Below are 26,485 nucleotides of genomic sequence, written 5' to 3' on the forward strand. Positions count from 1 at the left end.
CCTGTTACCCACTAATACACCAACTGTGGGAGTATTACACCAAATAAATTGATAGGGATGAGAATCATGAATTGGAATGGCTTAGCTTTACCACCACCACCACCACACCACCTCACCATAACCACCATCTTCATCACTATGGTGGTGGTAGTATTTGTCTGTTTTCTTGGAGAACTTTACAAAGACAGCCGTGAGCTTAAATCACACCTAAGTTTCTTTTTTCTTTTTCTTTTTCTTTTTTTTTTTTTTAATCAAATCGCCTTTAGACTGAAGTGTTTAGGTACCTTTTCATCTTGAGATAATTATCAATCCATGGAAGATGTAGAATTTCATGAAGAATTCCATGAGCTCATCATCCAGCTGCTTCAATGCTCACATTTTTATGACTTTAGTGAAACATTAAAACTAGAGAACTAACAATGACACAGTACTGTTAAGGTAATTGAAGATCTTATTCAGTTCACTAGCTCTGTATGGCCTATGTGTGTAGGTGTGCCTGTGTGTGTATGCATGTTTGTGTACTTGTGTGGTATGTATGTATCCATGTATGTGTGTATACGTGTGCATTGTGTGGTATGTATGTATGTGTATGTGTGCACACCCATATGTATGTGTGTGTGACTGTTCCTTCACTACAGTGAAGCTCCCTCTTGCTCTGTCTTTGTAGTCACACTCCTGACCCTAGCAATGTCCTTGCCCATGGGCTACAGAAGGCCTGTTCTCTGCCTTTATAGTTTTGTCCTTTTGAGAGATTGCTAGAAAACATGGACTCAGGGTAAACGCAACATTTTGGCATCAGCTTTTGTCACTAAGCATAATGCCCCTAAGGTCCACCTGAGCTTCTGTGTGTCAATGGTCCCTTCTCTTGGTGAGCAGCATCCTGCTATACAATACCCTGGAGTTTATTTAGCCATTTGTCTTATGAAGAATGCCTGGGTTGTTTCTATTTCATGACCATTACGAATGAAGCTGCTGTGGATGTTGATGTAAACATTTTTGCTCAAATGTGAGTCTTGGTTTCTCTGGGATAAATCCCCAGCATTGTGAACCTGGACTGTGGGACAGTAGTGTGTTTACTGTGGTGAGAAACTGCCAAATCATTTCCCATTGTGGGTCATATTTTCATTCCCACCAGCACAGTGTGTGTGAGAGACTTCCTTCCCAGCCCTTGGTGGGCTCACAGTAATTTGTGTTAGCTGTTCTGATGGGATGGGTCTACGGTGATACCATCGTGTGGTTTGAATTTATATTTCCTTGTTGGTGAGGGCAGATGTTTTTCACAGGCTTCTTTGCCTTTCATTTCTCCTCTTACTGAATGTCTACTTCTTTCTCTTTCCCATTTTTTAAGTTGGATTTTTTTTTTGCTGAATTTTAAGGGTCCTCCCTCCCTTTCTCCCTCCCTCCCTCCCTCCCTCCCTCTCTCTCTCTTCCTTCCTTTCTTCCTTCTTTCCCTCTCCCTTTCTCCCTCCCCCACCTCCAGACTTTCTCACTGTGTAGCCCTAACTGGCCCAGAACTCTCCAGCTCTATATAGACCAGATGGCCTCTAACTCACAGAGCCTGTCTACCTCTGCCTAAAGAGTGTTGTGATCAAAGGTGTACACTACCACGCCTGGCCAGCAGGAATTTTATGTATTCTAGATACCATTAATCTTTTGTTGAATGTATTTCAAGGTGTATGTTTATGGGGGGGTACTAGGAATTAAATCTAGGACCTCACCTTTATTAGGTAGACACCCTGCCATTGAGATACAGCTCTGTGAAGCTGTGGAAATAACTTGAATATATTGTTTGCAAATGTTTTCTCCCAAACTCCCATTTATGTTACTTTCCAAGCAAGGCCTTTCATGAAGTAAACATTTTAAATTTTGATGAAGTTCAACTTACCTATTTTTTTTCTTTTATGAATCATGCTTTTGGTGCTGTGTCTATGATTCCCTGCTTAGGAGGCTGTTATGCAATAACCTATTATTTTAAAAGTTGCTGTAATAAAGTTGGTCACTTGCTAGTTTATTGTACAAATTCCTTCGAATAATCTCTTATTCCTCAAGATGCCCTGTTGGGGATTTCAGATGGAAGGAACATTTAGAATGGGGATTTAAATAAGTAGTATTTTCGTCTAAGTGTATGTTTCATGTGAGTGTATGTCACATGTGTGCTAGTGTTGGAGGTCAGAAGAGGGAGCCAGATTCCCTGGAACTGTAGACTGTAGGTACAAGGGATATGAGCACCACCTCCCCGCCCCTCCCACTTAGGTCCTCTGACTACAATTCTCTGGAAGAGCAACACCTACTCTTAGCTACTGAGCCACTTCTGTGAACCCTCTGTCTCCTCTTAAAATACAGACTCTTAGTAGATCTGGAGTTGCCTTGAACGCTCTATACCTATCATTACCTTCATGAAGATGCTAATGTCCCAAGATGCTGATGTCCCAAGAGTGAGGTTTGATTAAGCCAGTTTTTAGAGAGTTTAGTGCCCCCTACCATCCCAGTATTGATGATGACAGCTACATACCAAACACTTTTTTATTTCACCAGGCAAAAGAAAACCTAGATTCCAAGAAGATCTATAAAACATGAGATGACTTACACTTGTTACATTTGGCACTTCTCTGTTATTTCCCTTAGTCTGTCTTCTCTATTTCTAGGGATTTTTTGTTTGTTTGTTTTGTTTGTTGTTGTTTTTGTTTACCACGCAGCACAAACTTTATTAACATTTTTAACAGAGGTTCAGCTATTCCTGAAACTTGTAATTTCTAAACTTAAATCGGGACAAATGGCTATAATGCAGAGTAATGCCATCATTGCCCACTGGGAATGCAGACTGAAGAATTAATAGCCACCCCTGAGGCAGAGGACCAAGTGCCGGGTGGACTCTTTCTGGATGTTGTAATCGGAAAGAGTGTGGCCATCTACCAGCTGCTTGCCCACAAAGATGAGTCGCTGCTGGTCGGGTCAGGGAAGAGGGTGCATACCCTGTTTATCCTGGATCTTGGCCTTCATGTTCTCAATGGTGTCACTGGGCTCAACTTCCAGAATGCAGGTCTTGCTGGTCAGGGTCTTCATGAAGATCTGCATTTTGTCCTGTTAATGTAATGAAACCACAAATCAACAAGCGTGCTGGGACACCTAGACGCAAGAACCACTGAACCAGACAAAGCCTTTGTCATTTATTTCCAGGTTTATTTTCATAACTAATACTCATTGTTTTCTGAAAAACCTTTCAGAATGGGGTAACCTGTAAACAAAAAATGAGTGCTCAAACTAGAGAGGGCGTCTGTGTGCTGTGTGCTCTGTGGAAGGAGCCCATGCCTTCCCGCTCAGGAGGTGGTTTCTGCCTCCGAGGCTTTTCCTCAGTGTCCCTGTCAATGTGTTTTTAAGCTGTTCTGCACATCTGCCAATGTTCTGCTTCTCCCAACTAGATGATACATTTTCTGGGGCGGGAGGTTGTCTTTTATTTCTTTTACAATCTCCTGCTATCCTGAAACACTTGTCTACACATGGGTGGTGCTGGTGGTGGTGGGCAGTAGGGGGAGAGGACCAAATGTGGCTCTCTAGGAAACACATGGAGCTGATGAACAGCACATGTCCCTTCCAGCTTAGAGGGAGGCTCTGATCAGCTTTGCTGCAGTTGCCCCAGAGTTGCTGGTTTGGGATGATTTAGACGGCTGGACCGAAAGAGAGTGTTCTTCCACACCAGGGCAGGGGATTAAGTACTGAACCCTTTGAGGGGTGTCTCCAGCACCTGGAGTTCTCAGTGGCTCTGAGACGTGTCTTTCAAAGTTTCTACCTGCCCAGGCAGGGCTAGAGGGGTCAGAATCATAGTCACGTGGTAGCCTTTTCCAGGCTTGTTGGGAACCAGATACCATAATCATTGCTGTGACCAGATGCCTTAAGAAGACAGAGACCCCTAGGCATAGCCTGCAATGGAATGGGGCCCATCTGAGATGAAGCTGCTGTTCCAAGGCTGGCATGACTTCCTGCCCCTCCCCCTCCTACTAAATCCCTTCCCTGGCAAGCATGAGCTCAGGCTAAGCAGGCCAGAGAGGAGGTTGCCTCACACCTAACTTCAATACAAAACGTTACTAACTCTCACCTGCTCATCTTATCTGCCCCTCCCTTCTCCTCTGCTTATGTTTGCCCTCTGTAGCAATGCAGGGGCCTCCTTGCGCTTTGCTTGTCCCCAGTGTTACACCTTCTAACAGATTTTCTTAACTGCTGGTAGAGGGATGGTCAGGAATCCTGACAGTGACTAGGTTCTAGAGCCCCTGCGGTGACCCTTGTATACCATTGCTGTAAGCCTCCTTGGGTGAGCTTGTCTCTCTTCACCTCCCACCTTCCCATATATCCTTTTCTCCAGGCCCTCAGTGCTTGTCTGAATGTACCAAACTTTTGCTTTTCTCTTTGTCCACCCATGGTCTCTGTCTTTGGTCTAGAATATCCCCTCTGTCTTCATTTCATGGTAGACAGATTCGCTAAAGCTTGAACTCAAAGCAAGGACTTCCCAGTCATCTTTGAGTAGGACTCTGTCTCATGAGTGACCTATGTAGATCTTGGTCATGGCATCGGTCCCCATGTCTGGTAACTGCTCAAGAATTTCTCGGTGAATAGAGTAGCCAGACTTCCTGCCCATGTTGAGTGCACATAGTTTAACTACAGCTGGGCGTTTGTTTCCTGAGATGATTTACACAACAGAAAAAAATATCACATTACCATTTAAACCCATAGCTGGTGTGTGATTGAGGGGACCCACTGCAGAGAAGGAATGCTAAAATAAACAAATATTAACAAAGGGTTGGAGAGATTCTCAGTGATTAAGTATACTTTTTCTTGCAGTGGATCGAAGTTCAATCCCTACCACCCACGTGATGGCTTACAACCATCTATAATTCCAGTTCCAGGGGATTGGATGCCTTCTTCTGGACTCTTTGAGCAGTAGGCATGCATGCAATGCACATACATACATGTAAGCAAAACACACATACAATGAAATACATCTATTTAAAAAATGAATAAAACTGGGTAAAATCTGATGCAGTTGTCATGAAGCCCTGAATTCAGATCCCCGGAGTGCAGGTGGAGACAGAATTCTGGGTTCAGCAGGAGAACCTCCCTCAGTCTACAAGGTGGAAAGAGATTGAGGAAGGGACCCAGTGCCAACCTAAACAAAAAGAACAGAGCAGGATCTAGATAGGCAGCCTGTCCAGCATGCTCACCGTAAAGGTCCCTCAGTTTAAAGTGGGTGAGGAGGGCTGCTTTGGGGCTTCAGACATCCTGGATTGGAATTGGTAGCATTGCTAGGATTCCTACAAGGAAGCTACACACTCAAGGGAAAGGTTGACTACTGCAAGATCTCTCTTTCAAGGGATGGAAGGACTTGGGAGTTTAAGTGGAATGGAAGGGATGGCCATTCAGAGCCTCCTACCTTCAGTACTTATTTATTCACAGAGAAACAAGGACCCCTTTTAGTGGCAGGGGAGTCTTTCTCATGGATTCTGCACAGGAAGAACCCCAGCCCATTTTTGTGAATGCTAAGATTTGCACACACAGCTTCTTGGCAATGGTACAAATTTAGCCCAGGATTGTAAATTACCTACAGAGGTTTGAGACTGCGCCAATCAGTTAGGCTTCTGGAAAAACTGGCTTTGAAACCCTACAGGGTCATACTTCAAACAGGAATGTTTTACATCTTTCTCCCCGTCTCCCCTAACCATGTTTTAATCATCCAGCTTGAGTGGCCAAGATAGACACAGCCTTTGCTGTCTGTCAGTACCGTGCAGTGGAGATTCTTTTTTACTTTTTACAAGAGGGGACACCCCCATGGACTGTTCACCAAAATATGTACATTTTCCCCCACTGGCATGTTTCCCTTGGTGTGCTGGGACAGGCTCCTTACAGCTCATTATTAATGGGATCAAGGCAGCCAGTTGACTCTCACAGGGGTGAAAGCAGTTTTGTGACCATGGCCTGAACTCTTAATCCTGGTCAAGAGCTTTGTGACTAATCTTAGATGCAGATTCCCTCCCACACCCTTTGCATGCTGGGAACACATGCTTCAGGCTCATTGGAGTAGAGCTAATGCATGCCATCTCATAATCTACTCTATCTGCTTGTGACGCTTGAAGAACACTTGTGCCGTGGCAGGAATTGTGATGCCATTGATCTGGGACTGTGAGCCACAGATACTGCATTGAAACAGTTTCACCAAGATGTAAACCCATGTGGCTTAAAAAGGCTTTCCAGTTGCACTCACACTGTCATCCATAGTCTTGGGGATGGTAGCCAAGGGGATAGTTACATGAGTTTCAGAGATGGTGTTCAGGCCATAGGAGAGGCAGGGCTGGAGTGAGCTGAGCATATTTGTTTTGCATATAAACAATACTGTTTTCAGAATCTATTAAATGCAGGGTTGAAGCAGTGACATCAAAGAGACTCTGAGAAAAAATAAGCACCCTCCAGCTCCCCACAGATGTTCTAGGGCAGTGGTTCTCAACCTTCCTAATGCTGTGATCCTTAAATACAGTTCCTCATGTTGTGACGACCCCCCAACCATAAAATTATCTTTGTTTCTACTTCATAACTGTAATTTTGCTACTGTTATGAATTATAATATAAATATCTGTGTTTTCTGATGGTCTTAGGCAACCCCTGTGAAAGGGCCATCAGAGGGCCAGGTTGAGAAATGGAGTTCTAGGTCCTGCTGATGTGGGCCACTGGGCTGGCACAGCAGCCTGAGCTTCTGCAATGTGATGCTGTGTGTTTGTTGCCTGGTTTCAGGTGGTCAGGGCTGGGGCTTGCTGACTGGCTACTGTATTTCCTGCTCAAGTAATATGCAGGCTCCGAGGACAAGAGCTGAGTATCCAACAGCAAGCTTATGATGGGGAGGAAGGGTCAGATGGCAGCCACAATGATATCTAATGGCCTGGATTTGTATCACTGTAACTGCAAGCCACAGATCCACTATCCTCAGTCTGTTGAGGATGCAGTGCTCCAACAGGGCATTTGTTCTTCTCAGAATTGTGCTGAAGGACCAGAGCCATCTCCTAGTCCACCTGAATGGACTAATGTCCTCCTGGGAAACAATCTGAGCTTTTCCCTTCTGAGGTAAAATGGGGTTTAAGAAGTTATCTCTCGGGGAAATACATGTGTGCAACACCAAGTACTCTCTGTGTTATGCTTGTGTCAGCTTCGTGGCTTTGACGAGGCAGAGTTACCCAGGATGGAGTGACTGAGAAAACTGTGGTGTTTACAGAGGGGCACTGTGTGTTTTTTTGCTTTTGCAGCTTTCTGTAAATCTATGATTATTTTAAAAAGAAAATGATCCAAAATTTACAGTTGCAGTTGACTAAATGGGTTACATCCTTGGAGAGGATCCTGGTCCAGGAAAGGAAATGGGGTTATGGGGCAGTGTTGCTGAAGGAAACACAACTAGTCAGAAACAAATGTCTTTAACCAAAAGTAATCTAACAAGGTAATTTCATCGTTTCTGACAACTTCACTCTTGTATAGGACATTCATGTGAGAGGAAACTGAGTAAAAACCCACCAACAATAAAGGATCTTCTAAGAGGTTCCGCACTAGGCACAAAACCTATTTAACACTGTTTCCAAACTTTCTTCATCCCAGAACACTTGCCTCAATAATGACTTACAAAGTGACAAGTGCCTTCTCACACTCATGTGATACGTGCCTACTTGCTCATGGGACGTGCCTGGTTTTGGTAGGCAGGACATTCCCATGTCCTCAAGGCAGAGTTCCTGCCCCTGTGGGGCAGCCTTCTTCCTCTCTGCCTTCCTCTGTCGGCCTGCACATTTCTCCCCCCTGGATAAATATGGTTAATTTCTTGACGTTGCATCTTGGATTAACTTCTGAGTAGCACGTGTTGGCTGTGCATGAAGATTATTAGTCAGGCCCTTTGAAAGGCTGCTGAATCATTCAACCAGCAGCATACTGGCAGGGGATTAATTGTGTACAGCTGAGGTGCTGTGAGCCTCTCCCTTTTATTCCAGCAAGGAAGCTGCTGAGAGGCACTCAGAAGCCCTTAGAAGCAGGAAGAGAGCCTCAGCAGCAGGCTTCGGGCAGCACATTATAACTGAAAGGAGGAATCACTCTAGGGCAATTAAAAAGGCGATTCCTCATTTATTTCTCATTAGAAAGACACTATTCATACAGCATGAAGGCACTTCTTTGTAAAGTAGTCATAATGAGTACAGTGAGAGAATGAGTGATCAGAAAAAGATCACAAGTCAATTAAGAACTAAAATCCACCCATCATACCTGGCTTCTGCTTGTCTTCCTTGCTATACACTGATTTTGTTTATGTTCAAGGAAATGCAACATTTTACTTTCTGTTGGGTGTATAATATCAAATTCCACCCCTCTACAAAGGTATGTGCTATAAGGCTTTTTCAATGTTTGTTGCTTTGGGATGAGGTCTTATGTGCTTTTGCTGGCTGGCCTGGAACTTGTCTTGTAGACTAGGCAATTCTTCTGCCTCTGCTCTCAGAGTTCTGGGATGAAAAGTGCCCTCCATTACACATGGTCTTGTTTCCTTGTTAATTGCTAGAAAGCAAACCTTGGGAATGATTTTAGCAGCACTGGAAAATGAACACAACAGTGGAGAGAAGGGGTTCAATCTGCCCTTTTGTGCTCCCCAGCAGCGGTGCTGGGCTCTGGCTTTCTGTCCCCTCTCTGTCCTCCATCTTTCCAAGTCTCACCCAGCCTTTGCAAACAGGTTTCAAAGAGGACCCAGGGTCCTCTCCCTGTCTCTGTCATCTAATGGTATGTATCATAAGGGCAGACTTCAAAGACATCTCTCATTGGCTGGAAGCTTCCCATGACAAGAGCACAAATATTGCAATGTCAGATTTCTCTTTCCCTTCCTCCACCTGAATAGTTTTCCATGTTGAATATTGTTTGTATTGTTTTCTAATGTGTGGATGCAAGAAAATCATACACAAATCCAGGGAAACTGTATAACAGAGACAGAATCCTTTCATTTAACCAATGCATAGATTCTACTGTGTGGGTGGCCCATTCACCTGTTATAATAATTTCTCTTTATATTTATAATTTCTATAAAGTTATAATTTCTCTTTTGCTTATATATGTCCCCAGAGCTGGCACATTGCACAGTACTATGACTTGTCAGTTGGTGGATCTCCATGAATGCTTGGCCAACATCTATGTGCACTAATGCAAGAGTCAAAGCTGATAAGTAGTGATTGGCTAACAGTAAGCTAAACAATCAATAGGCTAAGCAGTCATGAGGACCAGGTGGGGGTGAGTTGCATGGAGGTAATGATGCTGATGGTGATGACATAAGGATTCTGTGTACAGTTTCCCCTTTACATTTTCATGTGTTGGAAAAGGTTGATAGCAAACGTTGAATTGACCTGGAGAGGACAGAAGGAGTTGATGTGGGGCTGTGGGTTATTAGACCCTTCTTTGGTCTCCTGATAGACAATCCTGGAAGTGCTCTAAGAAGGAAACCAAACTCCCGCTGACTAGTCAGGAGCATTGTGTTCATGAAAGTTTCACCAGATCAGTGGCTACCAATGTCTCTGAATGGCTACAGAGACCCATGATTATAAGTTCGACATCTAGGAGCTTACCCCATCTGTGTTGCTGAGCTCATCCATGGGATAGCTAGAGCACACTACAGCCTTTCTCCAAGCATCTGCACCAGGTGCCTGGGAAGGTGTGTCACACTGGGGCTCTGGAAGCTGGGAAGACTATGGTGGATGAGTAGACCAGTTCAGGGACAGTTGCAGCAGCAAATAAACTGGGTGTGGATGACATATGTGGAAGAGTTCTGCATGCATGGTGTGCAGTCAACACTGAAAAAAGCCACAGGCTAGGTTAGTTTGCAGAGTAAGGTAGTCAGGAAAGGCAGACTAGGATTGGATAATTCTCTTTGCTTATATTTTACCCCATCCCTTCAGCAAAGTAGTAATGTGCAGCATTGGGCCTTCCTGTGCCAACTTTAGGAGTTAAAAGTTGTGGATAGTGGGTTCTCATGAAATAGAATTTTAGAATCATGAAGTGGCCAGTGACAGTGGTGTTGTAGCCTGGCATTGCCCACAGTGCCCACCAATTCAGAGAAATCATCATGCTCATGCATGCAAACACACACATCATACACCAGACAGACACCACACACACACATCACACATACACACACACACACACACACACACACACACACACACACACACACACACACACCGTATACCACATACACACATACACACTCACCCCCTTCTCTCTTTCTCTCTCTCACACCCCTAGCATCCCTCACCCCTAATACCTATGCCCCCAGCCCATGGCTTGCTGTGGTTTTAAACATTTTCTCATAATGGCATCCTGCATGTGCTGCCAAGAGGGCATCCTTCCTGTTGGCAGAAGGCAGCGGAGATTACTTCCTCCATCCCCAGCTTTCTTTCTCATACTCCTAAATTCTCAGTACACAGCCTAGAGTTAAACAGAAACACAATGAATATATTTCAAATAATGGGGTTTTCATGTGTATGCTTCTGGGATAATGGTCGCCAATATGCCCCTGGGAACAAATTAACTGTGAAGGTTTGCATCAGCAGCTGGGATTTCCTGCAGAATTTGCTTTGAAAGAGCAAATATGCGTGTGCAGTGAGGCTGCTTTGTAGATTTTTTTTTTCTTTGCCCAAGTCTTGCCTCTTCCCTAATCACCTGGATTGTTTCCATAAAAACCCAAATGGTTGCATTTCACTGAAAAGCCTTTCTGAAACATGTGTCTCATCCTATGATGATGTATAATTAATCACTTCTGGGCAAGGCAAACAAGGTGGCTTTTAGAGACTCTGGCCCTCTTTCTTCTTCTGCCCCTGTCTTGTTCTTGTTGGAAGGGACTGCTGCTATCCTCTGATTTTCTCGGCTTTGAGCCTAATGTGACCATGTAAGCTCATGTGAGGTTCCTTGCAGACACCATTGTCTCCCCTGGGTGCCAAGATCAAGTCCATAGAACAAACACATACACAGCTACAGCAGAGAAATGTGTGCATCTGAATGGACATGGCACAAATGTCTGCAGTTCTGGTTCTCCTCCTCCTCCTCCTCCTTCTCCTCCTCCTCCTCCTCCTCTATTCAAAAGTCCAGACGCAATAGTCCTTTAGTAATCTCACCTCCCTGGAAAAAGTACCTGCTGGGGTAGTGTGTTTCTCAGGAGGTACCTGAAGTTTGAGCTCTCTGTCTTCTGGACCCAGAAAGTTCTACTTGGTAAGGAAGGAACTCAAAGCATCAGTAAGTAGAGTGGATGAGTTTAGAGTAGGGAGAACAGAGCCTGATCTTATGTTTTTTACCCATGATTGCCTGTTTGGCATCAACATTCTAGAAATAAAGGCATTTTGGTAGGTAGTAGTTGAGGGTTGAATCATGGTCCTCCAAAATGATGTTAAGCTCCTAACCCTGAATGTCTATGGATGTGATCTTATTTGGGTATAGGGTGTTTGCAGGTGTTCAAGTTAAGATGTGAGAACCAGGACTTAGTCACTCCTCAAGCTAGCAAAATACCATGCTGTTCTTTGGAAATACATACAAAATTTTCTTTCTTCCTTCCTTCCTTTCATCCTTTCATTTTTCTTTCATTCATTTTTAGAAAGGGTCTCATGCAGTCTCACATAGTACAAGCTGGCCTGGAGCTTGTAATGCATCCAAAAGATGACCATGGGCTTCTGATCCCCCTGCCTCTGTATTCCAAGTGCTAGGATTATAGGGTGTACCCACTCCCAATCTCTCCTTAATGTATACATTTTTTATTGTGTGCGCTTTATTTAACCAACTAAAGAGGGGTAGAACTCATTGTATAGGGTTTACCTTCCCAAGACCCTGGGTTTGATTCCCAGTGATGGGGGCAGGGAGCTATGAAGAATGAGCCAACTTGACTGATGTCTTCATAAAACACTAAAATTTGGATGCAGAATAGAGAAGATAAAGACAAAGGTCAGGTAATTTGTACACAGTTCAAGGAACACCAAAGATCTCTAGTGGCCCACTAGGGGCTGGGGACAGGAACAAGAAACAAGTCTCCATCCTGACCCTCAGAAGGAACCAGCCCCACTGATACTTTGATCTTGGCCCTCTTGGGGACATTCAATTTCTGTTGTTCTAAGTGACGTGGTTTGTGGTGTTTTGTTATGATGCCCTCAGAAACCACTTCATTTTCAGGAAGGGACAAAGGACTGGTGTCTGAGAGTGTGTTGCCCTCCTGGGCTGCTGTGACAAAATACCACAGACTGGCTAATTTGCACAATAGAAATGCATTTTCTCTCCCAAACTGGAAGTAAGCGGTCGGGGTGTAACAGGGTTAATTTCCAGGAAGCCATTGTTGGCTTGCAGATGGCTCTCTTTCTGCCTCTGCACAATTCTTTCTCACGTGCATTCCTGCTGTTTCTACCTCTTCTAAGGCTGTCAGTCATTGGAGTAGGGCCCCAGCATAGAAGCTGCACTTCAACATAATCAGATTCTTAAAGACCTTTACTCATCTTGCAATTACATCTGTGAAGTTTGTCTGTATCAGGGTCCAGGTGTCTCTGACTGGAGCCTCACTTGCATAGACAGTTGCACACCTGCACTCAGGTAGACTTTAGGGTGTCTCTGATTTTGAAAGCCACAAGGATCAGCCACATCAGAAGCCTCAGAACTGTACTCACACAGCCACAGTCTGGGCAGTTACTCTAATCCCTAGACTCCCTCTTGTATCCTCCCTGCTGGGTACCCTCTGATAGATCTAGATCATTCCCCGGGTGACAGCTGCATATGGGGCATTCCACTGGGGGCTAATTGCAAGCTCTGTCTGTTTCTCCTTGCATGAGGGAGGCTGAAAACCAAATAGGAAAGGGAGAGAGATGTAGGGGCTGCAAGGGCAAGCCAGAAAATGAAGAGCCTGAGTGAGCTCTTACCCAGCAAGAACTGGCTTTGCCCAGCATGCATTTGGCCACTGATGCTTGGATAGGGTGACCCGAGTGCTTATTTTTAGTAACTTAAAAAGACAGAACTTAGTACACATTCCCCTGCTAGCTAGCCTTCCCACAACCGAGGTAGGTGTTCAAGGGCAGTAGGAGAATGGTGTTTGGAATGGCTGCCCCAGGTGAACAAAATTAAATATTGGCTGCTAGGCCAGATTCGAAGGAAGCTGTGCAAACAGAACACTCCTTCCCTGTCTCTCCTCCATCTCCTTCTCTGCGTTTCTGTTTGATTTGGGACTTTTAATAGGATAATGGAAACTAAAAGCTTTTTCTCCCCTTGGTAAGATCTAAACAGTAGCAACGATAATATATGAGGCCACTGTACGAATGCCATGTTAAGATAAAGGGGAAATGATGTATTTTTAAAGAGGTCTTATTTGGTTCTAACTTAAAAGCAACTGTGTACATTTCTCCCAAGTAATGTTTCCTTAATTATTCATTTTCCTTGGCACTAGTTAAAGAGCCAAGTAATGGCTTCTGTCTCTTTATATTTAGTCTATTATTGTTTGAAAAAGGCCAGGGGAAGGCCAGAGCAGTGCAAAAAATGATATTTGCTTTTTTTTTTATTACCAACAGCCAACGTAAAGGGTAATATAATCACGGCAGCTGAGAGACAATGACATTTTTATAGGCCTTCTGGCAGCCCCAGAGTGTGAAAAAGCTTGACAGGTATTTGGCTTTTCTGTCTGTGCCTTTGACTGCTGCATTTCTCATCAGAGTGACTGTTGACTGAGCTGGCCTGAGGCAGCCCCACAGATCCCTCCCAACAACTTCCCAACAGCATATTAAGAACATGAGCAGCAGCTATTGGTTCAAATCTGCCTGGTCTCTAGATAGGAACCTAGAGCAAATGCCTGTAGGGCTCAGTTCACATTGTCCTCTCAGCCCTCCTGGTGGTGGCCCTCCCTGTGGAAGTTATTTTATTTTATTTTTTTGATTTTTGAGAATTCTGAGGGTTGGAGGGTGCTCCCACTGCCTGGTACCTCAGGGTTTACTGTCATTTCAACTATTTATTCTCACTGTGTTCTTTCTGTGGGGTCACCGGAGCATCAGCTGGACAGGAACTAATGGTTACTTCCCCTTCATGAGGGAAGAGGCAACTTTCTCTGTAGCCTCAGTCTGGGTGAGCCTTGCATGTGGGATCTTCTGAGAGGATCAACTGAAGACCTGGGTGGACAGCCCTGGAGCTTAGAACCCAGCTGGCGAGGGTGCTAGTCAGATGAAGGATAGCCTCGGTCGTCATTCATCTTTGCTTTATTCTTTTTTACATGTGAAAAATACAGATGGCCCTTCAATACTGGTTGAACTTGCTAGTTTCCCACTTTACAATGGTGTGGAAACAAAATGAATTCATTGGAAACTCACATCTGTAACTGGTCTTGCAGAAATGAAGATATTCCAAAGAGACACTTGTATCTTTCAATCTGGCTATCAGGCTATTAAAACGATGGACTCCAAAGAAATGGCAATTTCTCCAGGAATATCATGCTGTGGAAGGAAAAGACACCACCCACGGGAGACACTTGTCTTCTAGAAAGAGATTGCACACAGATAACACCCCATCAGACCGTCTTAGAGGATGAAACTGAAGACCAGACAGTGATGGGTCAGTGGTGGGCAGGACCACACCTTGACCTGGACTGCTTAGATGTGTACATCCTTGGTTCTCTATTTAAACTTTGACCTCACTTCAGGACTCTGAAGATGGACTTGGGAGGGTTCTCTGTATCTTTTTGGTTCCTCTTCCCAATGTGACCACACCAAGTAAATCTCCCCTTTCTGCTTTCCATATTTAATTTGGCTTCTTTTCATTGGCTTATTGAGGATGAGTGGCTGGACCTGACTTGGGGCACAGACTGTGATCCCCAAAGTTTGATAAAACTTCAGATTTTGAAGCTGGATGTTTCCCCTGGCTGGTGATGTGTAGAAGGATGGCCCTCTCATGCGCTGCAGTAGGGAGCCACAGCTTCTGCTTAGCCGTGTGTTCATGGAGGAAATATCTGGCACTTTGCAGTTATCAGTTTCTGAATTAGGAAGTTTAAGAGGTTAGTCGTTTGTCATCCGTCATACATTGAGGATTCTCCATGTAACAATATTTCTGATCACTTTTGGGGAATTCTAGCATTTCCTTTTGCTGCTCTCAAAAGAGAAATACAATTAAGTTTTATATGTTTATGAAAGTGCCTTGCTTTGTATTTGTGAGTGTAAAATATGAAAGATTAAATGTTAGTGGATGGAGCCAAGGATGTAGATACACTATGGATGAACAAATGTACTAAAACAAGAGAAGGGCTGTTCTTAATCACTAAGTGGGTCCTCTGGGGAATAGAAGTGGGGGATGTTGGGTGAATGAATCCATTTTTGAGTCCATGTGAAGCTTGAGAATGCTTGCCTCATGGTCAGTATGCAGGAAGGACCATGCTTCTGCAGCCTTTTCTGAAGTAGCCAAGGCTCCTATTGCAACCAGAGAAGAAAGCTAGTTCCACACATCCCCAGCATTAGTTCTGCACACTGCCAATGCATCTGGGTTGGCTTCTGTGTTCTGTCTTCCCATGGACCAATGGGATGACTGAGATGAGATCTCTCAGCATTGATGGCATCTGGGGACTCTTAGATCAGGAAAAGGCTGCTGTGGCTCACAGGACCTCTATCTGGGATGTTCACCAGGCTGTTGTGCGTCATGGGCAGGAAGAAGGGTCAAGTCTGCACAGACCCAGAATGACTGGCCAATGAAGAGTGGAAGTGCTGGAGCTGGGAAAGCAAGCAGCTATGCCACTCAGAGTCTGAGCCGCAAGGTGACATGGCATGAGTGTGAATGCCCTCAAGGTGACACCACACGAATGTGAACACCAGGCATGCAATATGGCACACAGGGAGAGAAGTCTGTCAGGAGAATCTTGGCAAGAAAAGACAGAGAATGCTGGTTGGTTACAATCTCAGTACACAGAAGGAGGACCACTGCAAGTTTGAGGCCAGGTTGTTATAGATTGCAAGTTCATGTCTTAAAACAAACAAATAAAAAAGGAAAGAAAGGAAGGAAAGAAGGAAGGAAGAAGGAGAAAGAAAGAAGAAAGAAAGGAAAGAAGGAAGAAAGAGAAAGAAAAGGACATGTAAGCATACCTTTGATTCCAGTACTTGGAAAGTAGAGGCAGGCAGATCTCTGTGAGTTTGAGGTTAGTCCTGTCTACATAGTGAGTTCCAGGCCCTGATGGCTACAAAGAGATCCTGTCTCAATTGTAGAGGCAAGTGAATCAGGAGGAGGGGGCAGATGTGATCGTGTCCAGCTGGGTTTGAAAGAACCAGGGTAGCACTGATAAGGAGCATGAAAGAGATGGACCAGAATTAAAATGACTGTCACATTCTGCACCAGTGATGACAGCAGTGAGGACAATGGAGGAGGAGGAAGATGGGCGGTGCCTTAGAGAACAGTCATCTACACTTGTTATCTTTTCTTTTTAAACTCTTTTCCTTTGGAATATGAAAACAGATATACACTAAGATAAATGGTTTGCAACCAAGGAGAAGTGGGTGATGCACACTTGGCAGTCAGAAGAGTAGGGGTGAAGCCACTGGTGTGCATGGTTTAAGTCCTTCCTAAAGAAAATACTCAGAGGGGAAAGGAGGGAGGAGATGATTGTGCCTATGCAGGAGAGAAGAGAAGAAGGGAATTCCATGGCTGACCTTGATGACGCTTGTCAGTAATCCCATCACATAGGAGGCTAAGTCAGAAAAATCTCAAGTTCCAGCTAACCTGGGTTATGTTGTTAGTTCCAGGCCAGCGAACAGACAATCAAAACAGTCCACCCAGCAATCAATCAAACAAAAACTATCCCTCCCCTCAAAAGAAGGAATTCTGTGATTTGAACATCCTTTTTTCTTTTTAAAAACTTATTTTATTTTAATTGAAATAGAATTACATCACTCTTGCCTCCCTTTCCTCTCTCCAATCCTTCCTTCCCAGCTCCCTTCTGCTGAATCCTTCCCATTCCCTCCTCAAGTTGATAGCCTCCTTTTCTTTGATTATTAATTATATATATAGATATATAGATATAGATATAGATATAGATATAGATATAGATATAGATATAGATATAGATATAGATATAGATATGAATGCACATATGTGCATACACACACACACACACACACACACACACACACACACACACACACACACACACACCCTGTTGGGTTCATTTTTATTGTTTGTGTATACATGGTTTTGGGCTGACCACTCTATTGGACAGCCAATAAGGGGCTCATCCCTTGGAGAGGCCAATTCTCCTTCTTCCAGTGGTTATTAGCTGTGTATAGTTCTCTATCCCCCTTCCATATTAATGTGTTCATTGATACTGCCATTGTTCCAGTCTTGTTTATGCAGCCATATCTAGAAGAGATAGCTTCACAGCAGACTTCCTCGTATTTAAACCTTACAGTCTTTCTGCCCCCTCTGCTGCCATGTTCCCTGTGCCATAGATGCACCAAATATGAAATAGACATATCGGTTGGTCTGGGTTCTCCACAATTGTTGATCTCTGCATTGTGTCCAGGTTTAGTTTTCTCTGATGGTCTCTGTTTGCTGTTAAGGGAGGCTTCTTTGATGAGAGGTATCTAGCCTCTTTGAATAATAGCTCCCTTACACATCAAACAAATAACAATTGTAACTTTATGGTTGGCTTATTTTATAATGATTTAAAGAAAAATTACCTGGTACCTGATGCCCAAAAAGTATTTGCAAGAATTCTCTGTCTAGTTTTAATGGATTTTTTTAATGTGTAAAAAAAAATCTCTGAATATTGAAGGTTATCAGCTGCTGGGGTAAGTAAGGGCTGGCTCTTCTCCCTGAAGGGCCAGCATGGTGGCCTCAGACATGTCCTTTACTCTATGGGAGTACAGTAAGCATAGGCACGGGGAGCTGTTCCACTTAAATAAGGATGTACATAAAATCATTGGCAGAGCTCTTGACACATGACAAGCAGTTAAATAATGTTTTGGGAGTATAAAACCTAGAAGGATTAATGTTCCAGAAGCACAGGGAAGGGAGAACAATGCTGAATGACAGGGCTTCTCACATACAGTGAAGATAAAGCACCTCAAGGTCTTGTCCTTTGGTGACAAGGAAGGGATTGCTAGCTCAGAAAGATGCAGTTTGGGAGGACGTTGGGGTGTAGTCTGATTGCAGATGGGCTAAGGGACGAAGGAAGGTAGGGAAGATATGAGTGTTGTGTCTTTGGGGATGGGGAGAGAGGACCAGCCAAAGGATCTGCAGGATCTGAGTGCTCTATTTCTTGGTTTTAGGTTTCTTTTTTAAACACAAAATAGGCCTATTTATAGACCATTTTTCCAACCAGGACTTCATGAAGGACTTTAAAAGTCCTGATCATCCATTACTTGGGATGAAAGCCTTTTCTTCATTCAGGTTTAAATAAGACAGATTTGTTTGGATATAAAGACTGTCTTTTAATCAAGATAAATGGCCTGAAACTGCTAGAAATACTTGTTTTTCTTTTCTTCCTCTAAATCACAGTCTGCTTAAAATCAACTTAATCAAATTAGACAGGGAAATTGTGCTGCATTTGGAAACACCAACAAAAAGATAGAGAGCCATGTATATCTAGCGTCCTCTCTTAGCAGTCTTTAAGACTGCTTGGGGTGCAAGTGTGTCTGCCTAGAAGATGCATTGCTAGGCAAAATTTGCGCACACACACACACACACACACACACACACACACACACACACACACACACACAGAGAGAGAGAGAGAGAGAGAGAGAGAGAGAGAGAGAGAGAGCATAATTTTCTGACAAAGTTAGTTTTTGCAGCATTGCAAGATCCTCCAGTAACACCTAGTACTGAGGGATAAGTCTCCTGTGTCCTAGGTCAGTTCCTGTTCAGTCATGCCGAGGTGGGGTAAATGACATTTGTCACCTTTTCTCAGCATTTCTGAGATGCCCAGTTGTGTCTTCCACGTTCATGCATCTGAACACACCCCTACACAGAGGGCACTTGATCTCCCTCATGATTGATTATCCGACAAAGCATGGGTGGAATGTTGGGGATACTCTCCCAATTTGGGGTGATTGTTTGACAGCAGCACTTCTGGCTGAAAAATAAACCACAACTCTTGCTCTAGGTAAAATGCACTGTGATCACATTGCAGATGCTTTGAGAGCCATGGAAATAATCTCACTTCCAAGAGAAATTGTCTGTGTGCGATACAAGTGCATCTGTGGTCTACAGTGGTGTGTGTGTGTGTGTGTGTGTGTGTGTGTGTGTGTGTGTGTGTGTGTGAGAGAGAGAGAGAGAGAGAGAGAGAGAGAGAGAGAGAGAGAGGGGGGGGCTGCAAAGAAAGTTTCTCATTCTGGAGACACAGCTATGGAAAGATAAACAATTTCAATCCTAAAGTCCTGGGTATCAAAGACTGTCTGTAATCCCATAAAACTTAGTGAAGGAAAGCCAATATAAATTAGACCATTTACTCATGCATTGATATTTGCAGATACAGGAGTTACAGAGCCTGCCTTGTGGGTTTCTGGATGACTTTTGAATCTCCAGAGAATGTCACCACAGTCTGGGTACTCAAAGACAGGGGCAGGAACTACTTAGAAAGTTCTCGTAGCTTCCTGTTCTGTTCTAATCAAAGGATGTTGGGCCTTATTTAAAACGTGTAGAAGGAAATTTTGTAGTTAGTTTTTATCAGCTTGACACACATTAGAGTCATAGGGGAAGGGGAAATATCAATTGAGGAATTGCCTCCATTAGATTGGCATGTGGGAATGAATGTCTGTAGGACATTTTCTTGATTGGCGATTGATGTGGAAGGAGCCAGCCCAAAGTTGGTGATGCTACCCTGGGCAAGTGGGCCTAAGCTGTAGAAGAAAACAAGTTGAACATCATGGAGAGCAAGCTAGTAAGAAGCATTTCTTGATGGTCTCCATCAGTTCCTGTCTTCAGGTTCCTGTTTGATTGAGTTCCTGACTGAGTCCCTTGATGATGGACTCAGATATATAAAGATGTAGTGCACCCTTTGTTTCCCAAGTTGCTTTTGGCCACTGTTTTATCATAGCAACAGGAGGTAAATCTGGACACTCACTACTTAGACTAGTGGTCCTTTTTCCGTTTCCTACCCAAACATTACTAATGCCGAATTCTCAACTTCTAGTAACACTTTTTCTATGATCAGATCCCAATCCCACCATATCGTAAGTCCATGGATTACCATCAAATTTCCAAAAAGCTAGACATGGATAAAGAGACAATGTCTTATCTGGAGACATTGGCAATCACTCAATCATACTTATAACACAACTTACCCACACTGGAGAAGATCAGTCATGTGCTGAAAGAGGAGAAAAGTGAGGAGACTAGAGATTCTCAGGGTTGGATGAACTTATGTTGGCTTAAATCTACAAGAAAAGGTGAGCTGCCCTCATCAGTTCCATTGTGGATCACCAAGAAGAGGGTAACAGATGAGCCTAGAGAGCTGTTTGGGTACGCTGGCTTTTAAGATATATCTCCTTGTTTTCCTTTCTGGGACAACTGTCCCCTCTCCCTCTCCATCTTCCCCTCTTTCTCTTTTGATCCCCTCTTTCCTGCTATTCCAAATGCAAAGGAGGCTCACACAAGAGTCAGAGCATTTGTGTCCGTGGGCCCCTGGGGTTCCTCTGCTCCTACAGGCCTTGTTATTTGGTGTCTTGGATTCTGTTTCATCAGGCCTTCTACTTGGACACCTATCTCTGAAGGTCACTGTGGACACAATGCTGCTTCTAAATCTTTCCCTAGAAAGGATGACATATTAATCAGGACTATTGTATCTTAAAGAAATTCAGTTGTAGGAATTGAGGGCTCATGAAACACAGTTGCCTGCCTTAGTTTGGTTCAAGACAGGGGTGGGTGTGGAGTTCAAATAAACACCATTGCATTCACTTCCTGCCTCTTCTTTGATCAGGTCAGATTTCATCTACATTGACTTCACTTCCTTACAAGGTTGCTCCACACAGTAGGGCTTCTCTTAGCTTATTCAGTCTATCCTATGCTTTCAGAAGCATAGATAAGCTTTCTAATCTCTGGGGCGCATATAACACTCCAAAAAAGAATTCTGGAATTTGGCCATATGCTCATTCTTGAATAGTCTCTGTATTCTGGGGAGTGGTGTGTGCCCTTTATCTGCAGCCTTGTCACACTGGGGCAGGTGAAACCGGAACCTTGATAGATGGCGTTATGGCAATTGCACAGTGCTAGGCAGTGTTGGTTCCACAAAGCTCCTGAGGAGGCTAAGGTCTACAAAAATGTCAAGTGACTTGAGATGATACTAAGATATTTCTGTATGGTTTGTAGGAGCTCCTGATCTTCTAGAACTGCAAATGCAAAATGACTTTCTAATGGGACGGGAAGAACTTTCATCTTGCTAGTGACTATGGTCTCAGTATCTGACACATAGTAGGTACACAAAGAAGTATATTTTCTTTATAATAGACATGGGGTGAGGGGAAACTTAAGATGGTAAACAGGTGACTGCTAAGTCATAGGGACATGTAAGAAAGGACAGAGCAATGTTTCTTATGGAAAGAAGAATCATGTTAGAGCCTGTAGGTTTAGAAAATAGAAGATGATTTTATAGAGTATACAGAATCAGTTTGTTACCACCAGTGAAAACTGACTCTCTAAGGGAAAACCCAATCTGAGGTTAACACTTGATAATTCCTGTAGTGTAAATGTTCCCACTGTCTTTGAAATCAAGCTATAACTTGAACTCTCCTGAAGGCAGTTAGAAAAAGATGTCTACAACTTGTCTTGAAGAATCTGGTTATAGCCCAACACAGGATGTAGCAAAGCATTTCCAAGACTCTCTTTTTTGTTTTTCATTTTTGCTTTTGTTTATGAGACAGAATCTCGCTATGTAGTTTTGGGTGACCCTAAAACTCACTTTGTAGACCAGGTTGACCTAAAAGCTGGCTGTAGCATTTTGCCTGGACGTTCTGTGTGCTAGAATTACAGGAATTCTAATACAAAACACTTGGAAGAATTTCACCAATTGCATATGAAACATGGAATTTTCAACAGATCAAAATTTAAAAACCTCGGCTTTTTTTCTGGTTCCCCAGCCATCTTGGCGGCTGCGCTTGGCTGGGGGCTGTGCTGCACCTGAGGCAGGAAGATGGTGGCCGCCAAGAAGACAAAACAGTCCCTGGAGTCCATTAACTCCAGGCTCCAGCTGGTGATGAAGAGTGGGAAGTATGTGCTGGGCTACATATAAACGTTCAAGATGATCAGGCAGGGCAAAACCAAGTTGGTCATCCTCACCAACAACTGCCCGGCCCTGAGGAAATCTGAAAAAGAGTACTATGCCATGTTGGCTAAAACCGGTGTCCATCACTACAGTGGCAATAACATTGAGTTGGGTACAGCATGTGGAAAATACTACAGAGTATGTTTGCTGGCTATCATTGATCCAGGTGACTCTGATATTAGAAGCATGCCAGAACAGACTGGTGAGAAGTGGTAAACCAGAAAAGACTTCCTTTAATAAAACCACCAGAGCTCTTTAAAAAATAATTTAAAAACCTTGAAATAGAAGCTCTTATGTCAACATCTAAAATTACCTAGTGAAGTGATCCAAAGTGGTACTGTCTTGGTCAGAGGACATCACCAGGGCACTAGTTGGCTTAGTGACCTGAGCACCTGTGAAAGCTGATTTTAATGTTGAGAACATGAAGGAAGCAGCACTGAGGTCATGGAATCTTGTAGATTCCAGTAAAAGCCTACTGAGGCCAAGAAATGTACAGTAGGAATGAAATAAGGTCTTGGGTGGTCATTGCAAGAAGTTTTGAAAGTGAAGTGTTGTTGGGGTATAGATTCACAAGTCTTGAGGCATAACTAAGTTGGATTACCAAGATTAGGTTAACTGAGGTGGAAAGATCCACCCTAAATGGGGGAGTTACCATTTCATGTGCTGGGATCCCAGAGATTAAGAAGGAGAAAATAAGCTATTGAATAAGAACATCTGTCACCCCCTGTTTCTTGGCTGTGGATGTGATGTGACTAGCCAACTCTTAGTCTTACCTTCACCATCATAACGATATTTTCTGGAACTTTGAGCTAAATAAAACCCTTTATTCCTCACATTGCTGTCTTAAGTTACTTTTCTATTGCTTTGACCAAGGCAATTTATAAAAAACAAAGTGTCTAATTAGCCTTACAGTTTCGGAGGGTTAGAGTCTATGATGTTGGTCAGAGGTATGGCAGCTAAGAACAGCTAACAGCTCTTTATCTTGATCCACAAGAAGGAGGCAGAGCAGGAACACTGAGCCTGGCATGAACCTTTTGAAACCTCAAAGTCCACCACTAGTGACACACCTCCTTCAACGAAGCCACATCCCCTAATCTTTCCCAAACTGTTCATTCAAATGGTGACCAACCATTGGAGCATATGAGCCTATGGGAACCATTCTCATTCAAATCACCACAGTTGCTTCTCGTGATCTTTGTTGTTGCAATGAAACAAGTAAGCCATACAGAAACATGGTACAAAACAGTACCTTGCTTGCAGTGATAAAGCTGACCACATGGCGCTTAGGTCTTTGACACTGGTTTGCAAGAGGAATGTGGAAGTTTGATCTAGAAAAGCCCCTGGGTCTTGTAAACATAACTTAATAAGTTGTTCTGGTGGGAGCATAGAAGGCAAAAAATGGTAAAAGAAATGCAAACAGTGAAGGCTGGGCTAGTGATGTTTCAGAGGGAAGCAAGACTCCAACTGGAAGTGTTGGGGTCAGTTCTTGTGATAGTCTTCCATATATCCTGGCCACATTCTGCGTGTGTCCCGAGAGCCTCAGGGAGGTTGAATCTCAAGGAAACAGACTGCTTTGTCTGTCAGAGGAAATGTCAAGACAGGAGAGTATTCAGTCCCTGGCCCCACCACCACTGTGGTGCTCTGTGCTCTCTGTCAGCCTAAAGTGAAAGAGCGAACGAGAGAAAAACTTGGAGCAGAAAGATAAGAAGGATATGAAGTTTGGTGAGGAAGTGTGGGAAAGTTTAAAGTTTCAAACAAGAAGAATGCAGATGACAGGGCACCTGTAATTGTTAAAGACATTAGGGCTATTAAAGGGAGACCCAGTGTTGTTCACTGGATAGTAGGAAAGGTAGCCTGAAAGCAAGGCCTAGCCAGAGCTCTGTCTGGTGAAAACACAAATTCACTCAAAAGAAGAAAAAAGCAAGTGAGAACATTACTGAAGGGGCCCCTGGCTCAAGAACAACTGCCTAGGAAAGTCCTTTCCCAGGGCCAGCCCACTGATGCAGTTAGGGTCCAAGAGGGATTGGAGCTGGCAGCAGAGCTTGGCAGCATTGTTCACATGACAGTGAGGGCACGAGAGATGGAAGGTCATGACATCTGTGTCATAGGTCCAGATTGCTGCTGATCTGGCCGGGGAATGTGTGGCAGCATTGGTGTCCCTGCAAGAAGATGCTAAAAGGTCATTGCATAGAGCTGTGAAAGTGAAGTATATAAGTTGCAGAGACCAGGGAACTTGGAGATGCCAAGTAAAGATGCAGGCATAGGATGGAGCTGGCTCTCGAGAGAGGATATGTGAGCTTCCGGAAGCAGAGCTGGAGGGTGGGGCTACCCAAGTCCTCTGGAGCACAAATGACTTGATCACAAGCTTCAGCTACTGGACATGGAGCTTCAGGATTGGGTGTTTGGCCTGATGGATTTGGTTTTGCTTTGGTCTTGGCATTCTTTGCTATAACCCAGTTCTTCACCTTTGAAATGGGAATGTTTGTTCTGTGGCACTATACGCTGGCAGTGTTGATGCTCCAGATATTCGCACTTCAGAGATTGCCTTGTTTCTCAGATGAAGCTTCAGCTTTGGATTTTCAAACTGTTAGAATTGCTAATTATGAAGGGGATTTTTCAAGGTAGACTAAATATATTCTGCATTATAAGGTGTCCATGAGCCTAGGTGGACAAGGAATGAAAGGTTAAGACTAAAAGTGTTTGGGTATCAAGGGGTGGAGTTGTGATGGTTAAAATGGACAGGATCTAAGATGACCTAGCAAACAAACCTCTAGGACTGTCTGTGAAAGATTGTCTAGATTGTGTTGTTAACTGAGATGGGAGGACCTGCCATAAATGTGGATGATACTATTCCCTGAGCTGAGATCCAAGACTGATGGTAAATGAGAGAACAAACAAACATGAATATTCATCATTCTCTGCTTCCTGAGTGTGGATGCAAGGTGCCCAGCCCCTTCTGCTCCTGCTACCACATCTATTGTGATAGTTAGTATTAGTTGTCATCTTGATAGGATCTGTAGTCACCTAGGAGACAAGCCTCTGGCTTATCTGTGAGTTATTGAACCTTTAAAAGTGCCAAGGGGAATTTTGTTGATTTGGTTAACTGAGGTGTGAAGACCCATGCTGAAAGTGGTTGGTGCCATTCCCTAGGTCCTGGATGGTATAAAAAGGAAAAGAGATCTGGGAGTTGGTGGAGCATACCTTTAATCCCAGCACTCGGGAGATAGAGGCAGGTGGATATCTATGAGTTCCAGACCAGCCTGGTCTACAAGAGCTAGTTCTGGACAGTCTCCAAGGCTACACAGAGAAACCCTGTCTTGAAAAAGAAGAAGAAGAAAAAGAAGGAGGAGGAGGAGGAGGAGGAGGAGGAGGAGGAGGAGGAGGTGGAGAAGAAGAAGAAGAAGAAGAAGAAGAAGAAGAAGAAGAAGAAGAAGAAGAAGAAGAAGAAGAAGAGAACTGAGTATAGCCATTCCCTGCTGTCTGCTTTCTAACTGGGGGTGTGTCATGTGACCAGCTGCTTCAAGCCCTTGCCACAATGATTTCCTTGCCACAGGCAGGGGCACTCTTTGGTGAGGTTTTTTGTTTGTTTGTTTGTTTGTTTTGTTTTTGTTTTTTGACAAGAACTGACACCTTACTTCACTGACACAGAACTACTCTGTGCTCAGCCACCCATGTAATACATTCTTTGGGGAATGGTGGCCAAGAAATGGTTTCAATCTGTGGGTCATGACCCCTTTGGGAGTCAAACATCCCTTTCACAGGAGTCACCTAAGACCATTAGAAAACACAGATATTTATATTACAATTCTTAACAGTAGCAAAATTACAGTTGTGAAGCAGCAATGAAGTAATTTTATGGTTGGGGGTCACAAGAACATGAGGAACTGTATAAAGGTTTGAAGCATTAGGGGGGTTGTGAGGACCACTGGGCTAAGAAGTGGAGCACACCTCTTGGCATCTTCCTGGCTTCCAAAGGGCAAAGACAACACTGCAGTGAATAGCGATTTTTAGTTGCAAGATAACTGGTCTTCACAGTGAGGTGTGGTTGGAGCTAACACATAAGGAGCTTATAGACTGAGTTATGCTGTGACCATGAGCAACACTCAGGTTTAGTGTCCAATAGCATGTGAGTTTTTCCACACCCATTCTGTTCCTCAGCTTAGAACTGAAAGCCTGTACCAATGAACTGTTTCTTCA

The 26,485-nt window shown here is 43.8% G+C and overlaps 1 pseudogene; it reads left to right on the plus strand.

Annotated features, from left to right (window-relative positions):
* The first annotated feature begins 22,156 nt into the window (after positions 1-22,156).
* On the plus strand, positions 22,157-22,504 carry LOC100763448 (annotated as a pseudogene).
* Positions 22,505-26,485: the final 3,981 nt, after the last annotated feature.

This window comes from Cricetulus griseus, chromosome 7 (genome assembly GCF_003668045.3).
Source record: "Cricetulus griseus strain 17A/GY chromosome 7, alternate assembly CriGri-PICRH-1.0, whole genome shotgun sequence".
Lineage (NCBI taxonomy): Eukaryota > Metazoa > Chordata > Mammalia > Rodentia > Cricetidae > Cricetulus > Cricetulus griseus.